Below are 17,726 nucleotides of genomic sequence, written 5' to 3'. Positions count from 1 at the left end.
GGCACGAAATCGTCATCTGTACCTGTCACAAGTGGGGTACCACAGGGCAGTGCATTGGGCCCGCTGTTGTTTGTTTGTTTCATAAATGACATGTCTGACGTTGTACACTCCTCCATACAAATGTTTGCCGATGACGCCAAGTTATTTCGGGAAATTAGGAACTAAGCGGACTGTGAAGAGCTGCAGAAGGACCTCTGTGGGCTCCAGAAATGGTCGAAGAAATGGCTGCTGAGATTCAATGTCACGAAGTGTAAGAGGATGCACCTGGGGCGTACCAACGGTAAGGAGGCGTATCATATGTCCCAACGGGATGAAGAAACTGCACTAGTTGAGACTGTATGTGAGAAGGACCTAGGCGTGTATGATGACAATGAGCTGAAGTTCTCGGGCCATTGCGAGAAGAAGGTAAATCAGGCAAATAAATTATTGGGTCTTATAAGAAGGTCGATTAGATATCTAGACGGTCCGTCCTTCGTAACGATCTTCAGGAGTGAAGTGCTTCCCCATCTGGAGTACTGTCACCCCATCTGGTCCCCGAGATATGCTAGGGACTGTCAGTTGGTTGAAAATGTCCAAAGGAGGGCCACCAGACTGGTGCCTGCACTTCGGCACCACAGCTACCCTGAGAGATTGGAGCGCCTGAACTTGCCTAGCTTATACTACAGACGGGCAAGGGGGGACCTAGTTGAGGTGTATAAGCATCTCAGGGAGCACTACTCAGTTGAGTGTTCTTACTTGGAGCTGGCGGACGCTCGCCTCACAAGGGGTCACAACTCAAGATTGAAGAAGCCGCAAGTCCAGAAAACTGTGAGGGCAAACTTTTTCGGAGTGAGGGTTGTAAACTCTTGGAACAATCTACCAGAGAGTGTTGTGACGGCACCGAGTGTGAGCTCTTTCAAGACAAACTTGACCAACACTGGAGCGGGTTCAGGTACATTCAGGAGCCGGTGCCTGCTCAGTATTTGCCAACAGTGCGTGATAGAGACGTGACCGATCGCCCGGGCGGCTAGCGAGCCGATCTTTTGGTGAAGAAGATAAATGAAAAGGAAAAGTAATCAGAGACATGACCGATCGCCCAAGCGGCTAACAAGCCGATCAGTGGCGAAGAGAATAAAAGTAAAAGTAAAAGTGACATACTATACTATGTACAGCGATTATAATACACTATGTCCATCGCCATCTTACTCAAAAGTTACGTATAATAAAATGATTTAATTTCTCCCCTTGGAGAGGACCGATCCCGGAGTCACTGCAATACCGGGCCAATCCGCGGCAAAGGTGGGGCAAGCCCCTAGCACTTCGCCAAGATCCAAAAATCAGTTTAATATCGAAGATCCCACATGGGGATCGTATCAGATACTAAGCTGATAAGAACAGATACTACACTTTGATCTTAGCCAAAAGGCCGAGAAGCGATGTCAAAAATGTTGTTGCGATTAAAGCAATGGACATTGCATAATAACATTACCTTGCTTGTAAATTGGTGCAACAAGGGTCTGTGACGAGAGATGTTTGTAGATAAACCGTCAAACTCATATACAACAAAACTAAAAGTATAGATAACTAAATGGTATTTATCTAACCAATCATTATATTATTCTTTACACTTCATTGTTATATTAGCATGTAATCTAAAAACAAGCAAACATAAATCACTATTATTTAACCACTTATTTGCTTAATCGCCCGCTGTTCGGGCGGGTGGCTGGTGCGTTTTTTTTTCATTCTTTCTTTATGAATATTATTGACCAGTGTTAGCGTAATGACCACGGCCATACACGTCAGTTAAAGGAGAATCAGACGATTCATATTGCGCTCAATAGCCCACAAAACATGTAACTATGCCTTCTTTATTGAGTCTCCCATCTGAGGCATTCGTTTTCTCATCGCTGACAAGCTTGGGTGCCGTTCATTTTCTCTGACTGCCTGACACCAACCTCTCTATAAAGTGAATTTAAATGTGAGAGAGGACACCATCGTTTTGAGTCCACTTAGATATGTCTCATTACAGTTAAAGCATTCAAGACCCTTTGTGAGTGATGTTGAAAGCTTCAACCTTCTTTATTGTTGGTAACACTTGTCAAATAAGTGAGTGTCGAGTCTGCCAGTACGAATGGCATCCCGTGATAGCGTCCCTGGGGAAAGCCAGGAGTTTCTGAATACTACTGAAATTAGATCATTTTGATGCCCAAACATCAGAGAATCTGATGTTTGTAGTTTAGTTAGTGTCAATTGTCTATTCAAGAAAGCCATTAATCTCCTGAAAGAACATGTCAAACTCCTTATCTACAAAATCTCAACGTATACTTATAGAGGGTCCTTGTCAGGAAATCACTTCTGGAACGCTGGCCGTACTGGTCGGATGTGCAGGTCGCTCTCCTCCACCTCCCTGGCTGGACACGTACGGTCATGGCTGGCGGAAGAGCTTCGACGAGCAGGTCGCTTACTAAAATGACGGAATTGGGTGGTGGATACAGCACTCACAGCAATGTAGCCCAGGGTACTGCTGGAGGACTGTTGACGGATTTGGAGCTGTCTAGCAGCAGTGAATGTGAAGAACAAGAGCCGTTTAAAGTTGCGAAGAGCAAAAAGAAGAATGAAAGGAGGAATGGAAATTTGGAAGAGCAGTGAAGATAATACTTCCCACTTGGCGATAAGCGAAAATTGATGAATTATATTCATTCTTCAACCATGATCAGTACAACAGTATGAAAACCCACAGTGATGGTTTAGATAGCGAGTAACTCTTCGAGGCGTATCTTTACTTCACCAATAATAGCGAGTTAGACTCATAGCGCCATCAAGGGTCAAATTCAAATTCAAATTAAAACATTTGTGGCAATTACATCAAAAGGAACTGGTTAATATTGCCAAAACTAAGTGTAAGAGCTCTTTAACATTCTGCTAATCGCCAAATCAGATGTGTATACAACAAAAGTATGCATAAAATCTATAATCTTATGTTAAACTTACAGAATTTTTTCATAATATTCTTAACCATATTTTTGTTTATCAAATAACAAACCCTCTCTGTAATATCAGTAATACCATCACCCCTAAAATCTGATAAACAGTTACATTCCATAATGTAATGATATAATGTATGGGACTTTACATAGCCACACAGTTTACAAGGAATGCCACCAGCTCCTTCAATATATTGCCAATAATATTTGTATCCAAAGCGTAGTCTCATCACAAATATATCATACTTAACCGAAGCCTTACCATAAGTAGAACTTGTAGAATTCAAAACTCGAACATAATGTTTCAAACTACTACTGCCGTTGTTAAAAATGTTCCGAATATTGTCCATTTCCCATTGCTGTCGGATTTTTACCATTCCAGATTTTATTCTTTTCATACCCAAAATACAATCGTATTCTACACTTTCTTTGCCACACCCTTGCTTAGTTAAATCATCAGCAACCTCATTCATATAAATACCACAATGGGATGGAATCCACATAAAATAACATCATATCCAAGTGATTTTATGTCCTGAATACACTTCTTACATTTTAAAACTAAATCATCATCAAGAGGCTCTTTAGAATTTAGAGCAAATAGAGCACCTTGACTGTCAACAAACCCAAAAACAGTCTTTTCCCTCACAAAGGCATTCTTAAGTCCCACATATATAACATAAAGTTCAGCAGTGGTGCTGGAACTTCTATCCCCAATTCTCTTGGATATTCTTTCTTCAACACTAATACCATATTCAAAAAATTCCCTAATGACAATATACATCGGCCCGATTCCATTAACTGAACCATCTGGTACATATGAATAACATTTTCCTTATGGTACTCATATATTTTCTCAAGGAATATTTGCCGTAACTCAAAAGGATTACATTCTCTTTTTTTTTTAAACTCTAGCTTATCAATTCTTACAGATACACTCTCCATGAACCAAGGTTTCAAATAAACTTTGTTTGGCAAAGATACACACAAATCTACAATATTATATTCAAACAACACCTGACAAAGTCCTTTAGTATAAGTATTCTTCTTAAAACTACTAGTAATTGCATAAGTAAATTTATCAACAGCAGACTTCAGATACCCATCACCACGCCTAATAAGCCTTAGAGTAGAAATGACAGTCAACTCCCTAATTCTGTGCATTATGCTCGGGACATTTAGCTCCATCCTCATAACCTCTATTCTTGTTGTCCTTGGACAACCAAGCAAAATCCTCATTGCTTCATTCTGAATAAGCTCTAATAGCCTAAGATCTTTTCCTGAGTAAGAAGCTAGAACTGGAGCTGAATAATCAATGATACTTCTAAGTGTACTTAAATACATAGATCTTAAAACTGGTATACCAACACCATTTGCTCTATTTGACAAAACTTTAGCCTCGCTGTCCATATATTTTTAACATAAGTAATTTGATCCTTAGCATTATTATTTATACCCACAAATATTCCCAGATATTTGTAACGGGATTTTTTTGCAATTTTATTCCATTTAACCAAAATACTTTTCCATTTACTGCCCTTGACTAAATTTGGTTTTATTTTCATTAATGACCCGTCCCAAGGAGATACAAAGATATTGCAGCTGATCAATGACCCTAGACATATCTTCCTCATTCTTACCTTGGATCAGAATGTCATCAGCATAAATGATTACTTGGGACTCGCCCTGGAATTTGTAACTAGCTATTCTGTCCATAAGAATATTAAAAAGCATAGGGCTAAGAACTCCACCTTGTGGGGTACCCAACCCTAGACTATTTTCTTCCGATTCATGACCTTGAAACTAGACACTCGCTTTTCTGTCAGTTAAGTAATCTGTAATCCACATCACTAATTTCCCTTTTATATCTTTACTTACAAGACTTTGTAAGATCACTTCCTTATTTGCCTTATCAAAGGCACTTTTAAGGTCTACAAACAGTCTACAGTTGACATTAGCATTACTAAGACATTTAATCACACAATCTGTAGTGCTTTTACCCTTTAAAAATCCAAACAAATTACTAAACAAGAAACCATCAATTTTGTACAATAATCTATTTAATACCATTCACTCCATCATTTTAGATAGACAAGATGTTAAGGATATGGGTCTATAATCATTATCGCCCTTAGGCATAGGAACAATGAGTGCCATATTCCATTTCACTGGCAGTCTTCCATTTTCATATGACAAATTAAAGAGATCTAGAATTGGGTTGTCCTCCATACTTATAAGATAATTTATAACATCATAAGTTAGACCATCCCTGCCAGGAGCACTAGACTTCCCTCTCTTTACAGCATTCAGAATTTCATCCTTAATAAAAGGAACACAGGTTTCCTCACTTTCAGTACTTTGGATATTCACCAACCTTCGCTTCATAGATCTTGAATTCCTCAAGTAAATCTGAACATTACATGGGAGACACTCATAATTAGATGCATACGCCCACTTATTCATTAGTTCATTAGCTTTGGCGTTTAGATTGGGATGAACATTAAATTTCTTCTTGACTCCTCTTACCCTATTCACACCATCCCAAACCTGATTCAAAAATTTTGATTGAGCAATCTCTCTCAAAAAAACCACTCCAATACATACTTCTGGCTTTCTGATTGAACTCTGTTGTACACTCTGCCACTTCAATCAGAGTTTTCCGGTTTTTTTCATTGCTAGGATCTTTACTCCACTTACTATGACATTTCCTCAGTAACTTATTCCACCCCTTTATAATCTTATCATTATAATACCTAGGCTTAGGTTTTGTGTTATATCCATACTGTCTCCTTGGCTTATTCAAAATGGAATCAATCACTACTAACAAATCATCATAAAATATGTTTTCAACTTTAATTCCAAGCTTTTTGTACGCTTTATACCACTCGCCGACTTTGGCTACCAATTCACTATGTTGGCCTACTGTTATTGTATGCCTTTTCCTATTGTTAACATAAAAATTTTTGTTCAAATGAAGCTTCAATTTAATTGCAAATTGATCACTCAAAAGCGGATCCACAATATTCAAATTTGCATGCACATCTAACATATTAAAAAGTATTGCATAATCAAGTCTACCCCATTTAACATGTGTCGGCTCACCAGCTCAGAGGACCCTAGCATCTTCTATAGAGTCTACGATATTTTTCAGAACCATTCCATTGTGATTTTGAGAACCTCTATTGCCAAGATTGATGTGCCTAGCGTTCAAATCACCAATTAGTAAACAATCATCAGCAAAAATAATGTCCGGCAGATCATCAGCTGTCAAGGAGTCAGCATGCACATAAGCATTAATAATGAACAGTGTAGCATCTTGAAGCGTAATACTAACACACAAATACTCGGTACCGTTTATTTTTAGAGCGGAATGAAAAGATGCTGGAATATCATCTTTGATATAAGTCGTCAAACCTCTACAATTTACAGTCAAATCAGCTGGTAATTCAAAACTTTGATAACCTCTTAGTTGTGAGATGTTTGGGATATAAACGGGTTGCTGTCGACAACGAATCTCCACTAATATGCTATAAGTGTTGCAAGTGGGGGCACATGGCGTGGAAATGCCATAATGATTTTCGATGTAGATTCTGTGGAAAAATGCATGAATCTAAGGTATGTGGAGATAAACTTAAGGCGAAGGAGAAAATTACACCAAAATGTTGAAATTGTGGGGGTGCTCACAATGCCAGCTCCTGGGTGTGTCCTAAAAAACCGAAAGATCATCAATTGCAATAACGAGCTCAGTCCACTAATCAAGAGGATAAAGGTGACGCTGTAAGGAGCGATGTTGCAGGGACACCAAGTGCTGTAAATGTGTGGGAAAAGCGTATGGAAATACGTAATGCAGCAGCACAGAAGGACATTGGTAACGGGGGCAATAACCTTATAGCCCCTAACAATCTAGTAGAACTCCGTAAGGAGATCGATGAGTTCAAACAAGCAGTATTGGATATCAAAAAATACTTCGTGAATCTTGTGCCATATACTGTAGTGATGTTGCTGTTGTTAATAAAGATAATTTAAAAGAAAATTAAACGTTAGTAGAGACGGAATCCAATAATGTTTTTGTGGATAGCAATCTAGAGCAAAATGGTAATCATTGTCTGTTAGGAAATAGAGTTGGTTCGGTTTCTAAAGAGAATGTAGTAAATGTAGGGAATGACGATCATTCTTGACTCTGTTTTGGAATATATGGAAAATCCAAGGGACTACTCCAAAAAGAATGTTCTTATTTCCTCGAATGTTAATAGTTTGAAAAAAGGTTAACGGATCTTCATGCATATGTTCATTCTAATAGTATTGATGTCATGTAAATAGATAAGTAATTACCATTGCAATAAACATAATTTAATATACTATAGGACTAGGCGTGTGTCTGTCTGTCTGTCTGTTCCTGCGTTATGGCATCTGTCAACGGTGAAAATGTGGTGATTAATCATTTATGCAAAAATGTTGTATACTATCAGCCGGCAGGATGATTGAGTTATCATACAGCTCTCTTACTTTTCTCTTGTGCCATGTTGATTAGGAAAGAATGATGTAATAGAAGAATAAAAGTGAAACGACTTGAATAGTTGAAGAATAACAGGTGGGGGGCAGTTATCCATGAGTCTCTGGTTATAGTTCAACGTTCTCAGTACCCACTAGTATGTGCTTAATTGCAATGACTGTGAATAAGATATCAACTTAGGGTGCATGGAGAAGATAGAAAGGGAGAAGAGAAGGAGAAGAAGAGCGACTGAAGCATTATTATTCTTAAGAGGCGAGAGAGTATAGGAGATGGGAGAAAGGGATAGTGAGAGGTGGAGGTATGAATGGAGGGATGTGTTTTTTTAAAGTTCCCAGAATACCATATTAAAATCACCTATTTAATAAGGAAGAAAAATTGCTAAATATGATGAGTAGTGTAATGGGGAGACATAGGGATATATAAATAAAGATAGAGATAGTATCCATAAAAATGGAGAGAGAGAGAAGCGGACAAACAAAAGACATAGACATAATACAGACAGATTCAAGGACACACAGAAAGACAGACAGATAGACAGACTTATGAAAGACAAAGACAACATATAAGACAGACGCGTACATAAAGACAGACAGAAATGACAACAATCGACACATGGTGAATATAGACAGTGAAACAGACAGGAGGTTGACAAAAAATAGACAGATTCATACATGCACAAATAGACAATATGGCAACTAACATGACAGACAGACAGACAGAGCTGACTGATTGGTTCGCATTAGACAAACAGGCAGACACACGCCAACAACGGATAAGACAGAAAGTTTTGACGACACAAAGAGTACAGAAGGGCTTACAGTCAAACACCACGCAGACGAACAATCAGTTGGGATGGCAATAGACAGATAGACTTGACACAGATTAGAAGGCATTTATAAACAAGAACAACAAATTGACCATGCAGTAGCTGCGTCAGTGAGGGTAGCTGGTCTTACATCCACCAGCGGAAATAATAAGACGCATTGGAAACTAACACCCTCGCGCGGAAAGAACATCGATGGTAGGTCAGTCATGTGAGATGGGCCTAAAACTGACTAATGTAGATGATGACTATGATTATTTAACACAGGTGATGACTTAAGCAGATGGTGACTAATCTAACCAGAATCAAGGTCGCTTCTCTTCATAAGATAATTTTTCTTGGAATGTTCATCGGTGATTCATAATAATTTTTTTATGATTTTAACCTCTCCTTATGGCGAATATTTCTTTAACTAATTATTCTAATCTTTATTCTATTCCTTCCAATAGTATTCTAGACACTTACAGTATCCGTAAGACATTAGCTATTGAAAATGTGATTAAATGTTTTGTTATTAATCCAGTGTGAAATGTATCGGTATTGGTGGTACAATCGTAATGATCTGTAATCCTGTTGATTAGGTGAGGTTAATCTGGGTTTATTGAGATTAAAGATTAGGTGTGGGGTTTATTCTACCTGTGTTAGTCTCAGGTATGACCCTTATTGTAACAATCACGACCATAATAATAACAACCAGGACCATGATTATAACAACCACGACGAATGATCATAACCACGACCATGATTATAACAACCACGACCATGATTATAACAACCACGACCATGATTATAACAACCACGACCATGATCATAACGACCTACATGATTATAACAGCGCCGACCGCGATTATAGCGACCGTACTTCAGATTATAACAACCACGACTACCAGTCACATAACCCGTGTAATTCTAACCACGACTGATTATAACAACCACGACCATGATCATAACCACGACCATGATTATAACAACCACGACCATGATTATAACATCCACGACTATGATCATAACAACCACGACCATTATTATAACAACCACGACTATGATTATAACAACCACGACCATGATTATAACAACCACGACCGTGATTATAATAACCACGATCATGATTATAACAACCACGACCATGTTTATAACAACCACGACAATCCCTCTAATATAGTATAGGAATAGCCGTGTGTCTGTGCTGGACAGCAGAAACGGCACAATCGTTTTTTCATCAAACTTGGTGGAAAAATCGGAAAAAAATCGTAGAGTGGAACAAACCTGATCCCATGTCGATAGTTTCTTTAGGAAGGCATTAATGACCCATTTTATTTACGCTGGCAAACGATGTCGCTGTACCTCTGTCTGCCGGACGGCACAGGTGCACGAAGGGCCCACGATCTCTTGTTGCCAACTACACATAATTCCGACAGCTGTCCTCTTGTTCAACCTTACTACTGTACAACCTATGATGTACTGCTCCCCCATTATACTTATGCTTTTCAATTCCACTGTAATTTATGTATATATATATATATATATATATATATATATATATATATATATATATATATATATATATATATATATATTGTTATGACCGTGTTGTATTTTCCTATTTTTTTATATAACATGCTTCCATGTTGTTCCATATTATTCCTGTAATGATGTGTTATATTTACCATTATATAATCTAGTCACCTTACCCTGTGCTGTTAAGGTTTTAACTGTTATTATTTGTTGAAGCCCATCTTATTTCTTCATTTAGTATTGTAACAAGCATTCTTTGTTTCTCTAACGACCATCTGCATCGTTAAACGACCCATGTTTAACAGGTGGGTCGCATTGGCGCCAGAGCCGACCCTATATATAGTAGTCCACCTGTAGACTGAGTTCAGTCCAGTCCTCCTTGTCATTCAGTTCACGTTTTTTGGAGTGACATCCGTCACCTGTTACTTATACTTATTTTATTTGTGTTGTTCCTGTCGCCACCAATGTGGTATATCTATTCGAGTACCTATTTATGTCTCTTATGTGTCCATCAGTGTTTGCTTAGTTACATTGAAGTAATTCAGTGTTGTTTCACGATAGTTATTTTTTGTGTTCGTTATTTATATGTTTATGCAGTGTTAACGTAATCCTGTTTCGATGTTTTCGTATCATTTGTGTCTTAAAGGTTTCGATAGTGAATCAATTTGTTGTGACAGCCTACGAGGCTCTTTATTGTGTTAATATCTAATTTAATTAAATTCTTAAAGGTTTACTTTATTTATTTTTATTCCCTTTTAATTTACTTCACTTTTTTTTTTGGTTACGCCCAGAACCTTGGATATTAAAGTAAATTAAGAGACGGCGTAACAATATAAATAAAAAATAATAAATAAATAAAATTAATAAATATTGAAGTGATAACCGTGGTAACATTATAAGATGTTCTTATTACCACCATCCTATTGTACTATTCCAGATGATACTAAATGTTACATAATACTTCCTTGAGATAAATGTAGAGTATGTATCAGGTGTCTAAAAAGAGAGCTCAGGTTCTCAAGTGGCTCAGCCATGTTAATATTGTTATTATTATCCACTCTGTATCTGTTTTTTTCTGGCTAAATAATCTGATTCAATTCAATTCAAATTCAGATGGTAACCACCCAAGGACCGAATAAATGGAGTTACATCGTGCTTTTTTGCAACCCAGAAAAAGGTCGCACCTGTGTCTGACCCATATTCTGGAACGGGGTGGTAATATCGACATTATTTACCTAGATTTTGCCAAGACTTTCGACAGTGTACCCCACGAAAGGCTGAAAATCAAACTGGAAGGGTACCTGAATTCGGGGAAATGTCCTAGCGTGGATAGAAGACTTTCTACATGACCGCAAGCAGTGTGTGGTGATTAATGGCACGAAATCGTCATCTGTACCTGTCACAAGTGGGGTACCACAGGGCAGTGTATTGGGCCCGCTGTTGTTTGTTTGTTTCATAAATGACATGCCTGACGTTGTACACTCCTCCATACAAATGTTTGCCGATGACACCAAGTTATTTCGGGAAATTAGGAACTAAGCGGACTGTGAAGAGCTGCAGAAGGACCTCTGTGGGCTCCAGAAATGGTCGAAGAAATGGCTGCTGAGATTCAATGTCACGAAGTGTAAGAGGATGCACCTGGGGCGTACCAACGGTAAGGAGGCGTATCATATGTCCCAACGGGATGAAGAAACTGCACTAGTTGAGACTGTATGTGAGAAGGACCTAGGCGTGTATGTTGACAATGAGCTGAAGTTCTCGGGCCATTGCGAGAAGAAGGTAAATCAGGCAAACAAATTATTGGGTCTTATAAGAAGGTCGATTAGATATCTAGACGGTCCGTCCTTCGTAACGATCTTCAGGAGTGAAGTGCTTCCCCATCTGGAGTACTGTCACCCCATCTGGTCCCCGAGATATGCTAGGGACTGTCAGTTGGTTGAAAATGTCCAAAGGAGGGCCACCAGACTGGTGCCTGCACTTCGGCACCACAGCTACCCTGAGAGATTGGAGCGCCTGAACTTGCCTAGCTTATACTACAGACGGGCAAGGGGGGACCTAGTTGAGGTGTATAAGCATCTCAGGGAGCACTACTCAGTTGAGTGTTCTTACTTGGAGCTGGCGGACGCTCGCCTCACAAGGGGTCACAACTCAAGATTGAAGAAGCCGCAAGTCCAGAAAACTGTGAGGGCAAACTTTTTCGGAGTGAGGGTTGTAAACTCTTGGAACAATCTACCAGAGAGTGTTGTGACGGCACCGAGTGTGAGCTCTTTCAAGACAAACTTGACCAACACTGGAGCGGGTTCAGGTACATTCAGGAGCCGGTGCCTGCTCAGTATTTGCCAACAGTGCGTGATAGAGACGTGACCGATCGCCGGGCGGCTAGCGAGCCGATCTTTTGGTGAAGAAGATAAATGAAAAGGAAAAGTAATCAGAGACATGACCGATCGCCCAAGCGGCTAACAAGCCGATCAGTGGCGAAGAGAATAAAAGTAAAAGTAAAAGTGACATACTATACTATGTACAGCGATTATAATACACTATGTCCATCGCCATCTTACTCAAAAGTTATGTATAATAAAATGATTTAATTTCTCCCCTTGGGGAGTGGACCGATCCCGGAGTCACTGCAATACCGGGCCAATCCGCGGCAAAGGTGGGGCAAGCCCCTAGCACTTCGCCAAGATCCAAAAATCAGTTTAATATCGAAGATCCCACATGGGGATCGTATCAGATACTAAGCTGATAAGAACAGATACTACACTTTGATCTTAGCCAAAAGGCCGAGAAGCGATGTCAAAAATGTTGTTGCGATTAAAGCAATGGACATTGCATAATAACATTACCTTGCTTTTAAATTGGTGCAACAAGGGTCTGTGACGAGAGATGTTTGTAGATAAACCGTCAAACTCATATACAACAAAACTAAAAGTATAGATAACTAAATGGTATTTATCTAACCAATCATTATATTATTCTTTACACTTCATTGTTATATTAGCATGTAATCTAAAAACAAGCAAACATAAATCACTATTATTTAACCACTTATTTGCTTAATCGCCCGCTGTTCGGGCGGGTGGCTGGTGCGTTTTTTTTTCATTCTTTCTTTATGAATATTATTGACCAGTGTTAGCGTAATGACCACGGCCATACACGTCAGTTAAAGGAGAATCAGACGATTCATATTGCGCTCAATAGCCCACAAAACATGTAACTATGCCTTCTTTATTGAGTCTCCCATCTAAGGCATCCGTTTTCTCATCGCTCCCAAGCTTGGGTGCCGTTCATTTTCTCTGACTTCCTGACACCAACCTCTCTATAAAGTGAATTTAAATGTGAGAGAGGACGCCATTGTTTTGAGTCCACTTAGATATGTCTCAATACAGTTAAAGCATTCAAGATCCTTTGTGAGTGATGTTGAAAGCTTCAACCTTCTTTATTGTTGGTAACACTTGTCAAATAAGTGAGTGTCGAGTCTGCCAGTACGAATGGCATCCCGTGATAGCGTCCCTGGGGAAAGCCAGGAGTTTCTGAATACTACTGAAATTAGATCATTTTAATGCCCAAACATCAGAGAATCTGATGTTTGTAGTTTAGTTAGTGTCAATTGTCTATTCAAGAAAGCCATTAATCTCCTGAAAGAACATGTCAATCTCCTTATCTCCAAAATCTCAACGTATACCTATAGAGGGTCCTTGTCAGGAAATCACTTCTGGAACGCTGGCCGTACTGGTCGGACGTGCAGGTCGCTCTCCTACACCTCCCTGGCTGGACACGTACGGTCATGGCTGGCGGAAGAGCTTCGACGAGCAGGTCGCTTACTAAAATGACGGAATTGGGTGGTGGATACAGCACTCACAGCAATGTAGCCCAGGGTACTGCTGGAGGACTGTTGACGGATTTGGAGCTGTCTAGCAGCAGTGAATGTGAAGAACAAGAGCCGTTTAAAATTGCGAAGAGCAAAAAGAAGAATGAAAGGAGGAATGGAGAGGGTACGAGCAGTGAAGATAATACTTCCCACTTGGTCGATAAGCGAAAGAAAATTGATGGTGCTATTCATTCTTCAACCATGATCAGTACAACGAGTGTAAACCCCATTGATGGTTTAGATGGCAGTAACTCTTCAAGGAGGCCATGTCTTTACTTCCCCAACAATAATGGCAGTTAGACTCACTAAGCGCCATCAAGGGTCAAATTCAAATTCAAATTCAAAACATTTATTGACAATTACATCAAAAGGAGCTGGTTAGCCCGCCCAAAACTAGTCTTAACAAGAGCTCTTTAACATTCTACTAATCATAAATCAGATGTGTATACAACAAAAAGATATGCATAAAATCTATAATCTTATGTTAAACTTACAGAATTTTTTCATAATATTCTTAACCATATTTTTGTTTATCAAATAACAAACCATCTCTGTAATATCAGTAATACCATCACCCCTAAAATCTGATAAACAGTTACATTCCATAATGTAATGATATAATGTATGAGACTTTACATAACCACACAGTTTACAAGGAATGCCACCAGTTCCTTCAATATATTGCCAATAATATTTGTATCCAAAGCGTAGTCTCACCACAAATGTATCAAACTTAACCGAAGCCTTACCATAAGTAGAACTTGTAGAATTCAAAACTCGAACATAATGTTTCAAACTACTACTGCCGTTGTTAAAAATTTTCCGAATATTGTCCATTTCCCATTGCTGTCGGGTTTTTACCATTCCAGATTTTATTCTTTTAATACCCAAAATACAATCGTATTCTACAATTTCTTTGCCACACCCTTGCTTAGTTAAATCATTAGCAACCTCATTCATATAAATACCACAATGGGATGGAATCCACATAAAACTAACATCATATCCAAGTGATTTTATGTCCTGAATACACTTCTTACATTTTAAAACTAAATCATCATCAAGAGGCACTTCAGAATTTAGAGCAAATAGAGCACCTTGACTGTCAACAAACCCAAAAACAGTCTTTTTCCTCACAAAGGCATTCTTAAGTCCCACATATATAACATAAAGTTCAGCAGTGGTGCTGGAACTTCTATCCCCAATTCTCTTGGATATTCTTTCTTCAACACTAATACCATATTCAAAAAATTCCCTAAAGACAATGCCACATCCGGCCCGATTCCCATTAACTGAACCATCACAGTACATATGAATAACATTTTCCTTATGGTACTCATATATTTTCTCAAGGAATATTTGCCGTCACTCAAAAGGATTACATTCTCTTTTTTTTTAAACTCTAGCTTATCAATTCTTACAGATACACTCTCCATGAACCAAGGTTTCAAATAAACTTTGTTTGGCAAAGATACACACAAATCTACAATATTATATTCAAACAACATCTGACAAAGTCCTTTAGTATAAGTATTCTTCTTAAAACTACTAGTTATTGCATAAGTAAATTTATCAACAGCAGACTTCAGATACCCATTGTAACGGGCCGAGTTTTCTCTTTTCAATAATTTACCATCCAGCTACTGTTTTCTGTTAGTATTCTATTTATTCATATACTCATTTGTTCTGTGTAGCATTCCTCCAATGAGTACCCTGTTTAATATACTTATTCTCCTTCCATTCTTTACATATATATTTATTCTTATATGTTCTTACTTATATTCTTATATGTTCTTTACCTCTATATACCTTATATTCTCATATATTCTTAGATAAGTAACTCTTATGCTTCTCTACTTATGTTGTCCAAGTCAAGGTTCTTTCTTTTCATTTCCTTTCATATAGATTGTATTCTCAGTTTCAATGTTCTTACCTTTCTGAAGTATACTTTGTTTTATGTCTTTCTTATACATGGGTTAGTCTGGGGAACCATGTTATTCTTTGTATAACACCTTTTATACTTACAAGGGGTAGCTGCCACCACCCAGACTTTTCATGATATAACAGAACTCATGGAAGGGTTTTGGGTAGTGTGGTAGATGTCTAGGCACGTGAGTAAGTATTATTTTCTGGGAACCAATGTTTAGAAGGAGTAGAGTGGTGATACTCAGATTACTAACTCAATATTTATTAATACAGTGAGTGGAGAAGATGCATCTTAGATTCACTCAGGCTAAACATAACCGAAATTAACTTATTAAGTCATCCAACACTTCAAGAACTTATTACCTCATTAAACACCTCCAAATATTCATTACTTTGTTGGACACTGTTGTAGTATTTCTGTGACAAGTAAGATTTAGAAATGCTTACACACTGTCAATAACCCTGGACCAGCAGGTCTTACTTTAACAAGGAACAAATTACCTTCTCAATTCGTGGTTAGAACATCATACTCTCAGGTTATTCTTTCATGGGTACTACAGATGAATACATAACACACTGGACTAACTCCACAATTATAGTAACATACAATACCTCCTGTTAGTTTGCAAGGAACAACCTGGTACCTTGAACTCTCATTCAGTGGTTCAATACTTAACCTGGGATGACTATATTTCTGCTAGTCATCCCTAAGCATGGATATTAATACGGCTCCATCCATATAACCAAGACCAGTAGGTAGACCATGATCATATGACCGAGTCAGTGGGCCAGAGTTGTTTACAGCGACCGCCAAGCTGAAGGCTCGCTCGCTAGGTGCACTCAGGGAGGTTGACTCGTTACACACTGGCAGAGTGGTGGGGGCGCTTCCCGGGGATCGTGTCCTGGGATTCTAAATGCGCCCTTAGAGACAGTCTTCAAGAGCCATGGTGCCCATAGGTAGCTATCGACCTTCAGGAGAGTGGCTAACACATCCGCGTCTGTAGACGTGGGAGAAGAGTCACGAATGCGTGAATATTTAACTTCACTATACAAAACATACGTCTGGCACCGGTTCAGACGATAGCTAGAGCTCTACTTTACTTGACTTAATTGGCACTGAAGGTACTATGTTGAAACATGAACACTGATATTCGCAAAAACGACTAAGTTAAACTGAGTTAATATGGCGGCGTGGAACACACGTGAACGTACCTGTAGACGTGGGAGAAGAGTCACGAATGCGTGATTCTCCCTCGTGTAGAGGTATATACGTGCCCCCGCTGGGCGGCTTGAGCCTCCATAATCATGCCAGAAAGGTCGATCTTACCAACAACATACCTTCTCTACCATTTTGGATCACCGTATACTTAATTATGAACTCCGGTGTTCCGGATCAGGGTAATTTCCTATGTCTATTCATATAATCTAACCAGAGGTTGAGCTTGCCAGGAAAAGGTGGAATATACACGTTGATAACAACAATTCTGCAAGCTCAGGCCTACAGCGAACAAGGAACTATTCACAGGGAGACGTTAGATCTTGGAGATTATACCAGTTGACAGAATAGTTCAGGAAATTAATGACTTTCTTAAATAGATAACTGACACTAATTAAACTACAAACATCAGATTCTCTGATGTCGGGGCGACAAAATGATCTAACTTCAGGCGCGATCAGAAACTCCTGGATATCTTAGGAAACGAAACCGATGGGTATCGTTTGTCCTGGCAGACTCAACACTCACTTACTTGACACGTCTTACCAACAATAAGGACAGTTGAAGCGTTCAACACCACTCACAATGGATCTTGAATGTTTCAACTGTAAACCGACATATCTAAGCTGACTCTAAACCAGGGTGTTCTCTCTCACATTCAAATACATTATATAGAGAGGTTGGTTTCAGTAAGTCAGAGAAAATGGGATAACGGAGGACTGAGGCGTCTTGAAGTGACGAGAAAACGGACTCCTCAGAGGAGGACTCAAAATAAAAGCAGAGGTACATGTTTTGTGGGCTATTGAGCGTAATATGAATCATGTGATTTTGGCGTTAACTGACGTGTACGACCGTGGTCGTTACACCATCACCACGCCTAATAAGCCTTAGAGTAGAAA

General features: G+C 38.9%; 2 non-coding genes across 2 annotated transcripts; both read right to left on the bottom strand.

Annotated features, from left to right (window-relative positions):
- Positions 1 to 1,224: 1,224 nt before the first annotated feature.
- On the bottom strand, positions 1,225 to 1,417 carry LOC121878825. Its single transcript, XR_006091233.1, has one exon. It is a non-coding gene; the product is annotated as a U2 spliceosomal RNA (small nuclear RNA).
- A 10,999-nt stretch (positions 1,418 to 12,416) lies between these two features.
- Positions 12,417 to 12,609, bottom strand: LOC121878823. The gene has a single exon (XR_006091231.1). It is a non-coding gene; the product is annotated as a U2 spliceosomal RNA (small nuclear RNA).
- Between the last annotated feature and the right edge of the window lie 5,117 nt (positions 12,610 to 17,726).

Source organism: Homarus americanus, unplaced genomic scaffold (assembly GCF_018991925.1).
Source record: "Homarus americanus isolate GMGI-L3 unplaced genomic scaffold, GMGI_Hamer_2.0 scaffold3366, whole genome shotgun sequence".
Lineage (NCBI taxonomy): Eukaryota > Metazoa > Arthropoda > Malacostraca > Decapoda > Nephropidae > Homarus > Homarus americanus.
This window is presented reverse-complemented; position numbering and strand designations above follow the sequence as displayed.